This window comes from Anopheles moucheti (genome assembly GCF_943734755.1).
Source record: "Anopheles moucheti chromosome X unlocalized genomic scaffold, idAnoMoucSN_F20_07 X_unloc_2, whole genome shotgun sequence".
In the NCBI taxonomy this organism is placed as follows: domain Eukaryota; kingdom Metazoa; phylum Arthropoda; class Insecta; order Diptera; family Culicidae; genus Anopheles; species Anopheles moucheti.
Genome location: NW_026453526.1, coordinates 702,501 through 704,073, shown reverse-complemented (window position 1 = coordinate 704,073; position 1,573 = coordinate 702,501). Strand labels below are relative to the sequence as shown.

Here is a 1,573-nt window from a genome sequence, read left to right as displayed (position 1 = left end):
TGCTCATTTAGTTGGGATTGGGGACTGCAACGGTCCCCATGAACCTGGAATTTCTAGTAAGTGCTAGTCATTAGCTAGCGCTGATTACGTCCCTGCCCTTTGTACACACCGCCCGTCGCTACTACCGATGGATTATTTAGTGAGGTCTCTGGAGGCACACCTTCCGCGGTTCCTTCGTGAGCTGCAGCTGGCATGGCCGAAGTTGACCGAACTTGATGATTTAGAGGAAGTAAAAGTCGTAACAAGGTTTCCGTAGGTGAACCTGCGGAAGGATCATTACCGATCAATACATATATGTTGTTGTGTGAGTTGGTTAGAGAGATAGAGAAACACGGTATCAGCAGAACAAACTGCTATGTTACCTTTTGGGGGCCGCGCACGCCAATTAGACCCGCGAGAGAGGTGTGTCTATACTACGATATTGAGCGTGCGCGACCGTAGGCCAGTGGCCTTCGTACCTGTGCGCACACTCCCAATGGCAGCCATCGAACGCGTAAAGTGTGTGACACATGGGCGAAGGTAAAGACCCACTAGAACATATTTAAACACTGGCCTCGAGCGAGAGAGAACCTAATCAAGAGAACGAAAGTTGTGCAAGATCGCGCCGATGCCGCCCACATCGCGCGTCGATCAATGGGAAGGAAGACCAATGGTCATCCTTGTCCACCCTGGACGGCTTCGAAGGAACCGAGAGGTGCACGGTTACGCTGTCCGGGGAACTTAAGTTGTGAGAGATGCACCTAGCGCATAACGAAAACATAGGAGACAGTTGAACATACCAAAACCCTAGGCAGGGGATCACTCGGCTCATGGATCGATGAAGACCGCAGCTAAATGCGCGTCAGAATGTGAACTGCAGGACACATGAACACCGACACGTTGAACGCATATGGCGCATCGGACGTTTAAACCCGACCGATGCACACATTCTTGAGTGCCTACCAATTCTTGTTACACACTATTCCATAACTACAGGACGCCCGCGTACCAGCGGCACGCCTGGGCGAGCAGCACGCCCGGGAGTGTGTCGCAGGCTTGAACACACGCGTTTGGCGCACTGTGCATCATGGCGTGCTCGGACCCCTTCCGCGGGGGACCTTGGGCGCTGAAATGGTAAGGCGGTACAGTTGGCCCAGTGGGTGCGTGTCGTGTCGCACGGTTCGAACTTCGGCTATAAGACAACCTGGGAGCACCGGAAGCCCTTGAACACCTGGCTTGCCGTCTGTTGCCGGGACCCGCCGTCTGGCCGAGTCGTGTAACGCGTGCGGTACGCCCACCCGCTGGATACAAGCGAACAAGTGCGTGCTACTATTTACCATTCGGGAAAAATCCAACGTAGGCCTCAAGTGATGTGTGAGAACCCCCAGAATTTAAGCATATTAATAAGGGGAGGACAAGAAACCAACAGGGATTCCCTGAGTAGCTGCGAGCGAAACGGGATAAGCTCAGCACGTAGGGACGGCGCGTACCTCGCGTCTGTCCGATTCCGTGTACTGGACCGGTCCGTTATCTACCACTTACGGTGCAAACAGTTCAAGTTCAACTTGAAGGTGGCCCATTATCCCACAGAGGG

General features: G+C 53.7%; 1 non-coding gene and 1 pseudogene across 1 annotated transcript; both read left to right on the top strand.

Annotated features, from left to right (window-relative positions):
• Positions 1 to 782: 782 nt before the first annotated feature.
• On the top strand, positions 783 to 940 carry LOC128308025 (5.8S ribosomal RNA). Its single transcript, XR_008287989.1, has one exon. It is a non-coding gene; the product is annotated as a 5.8S ribosomal RNA (ribosomal RNA).
• A 397-nt stretch (positions 941 to 1,337) lies between these two features.
• LOC128307996 (uncharacterized) overlaps positions 1,338 to 1,573 on the top strand; it is a 3,553-nt pseudogene continuing 3,317 nt past the window's right edge.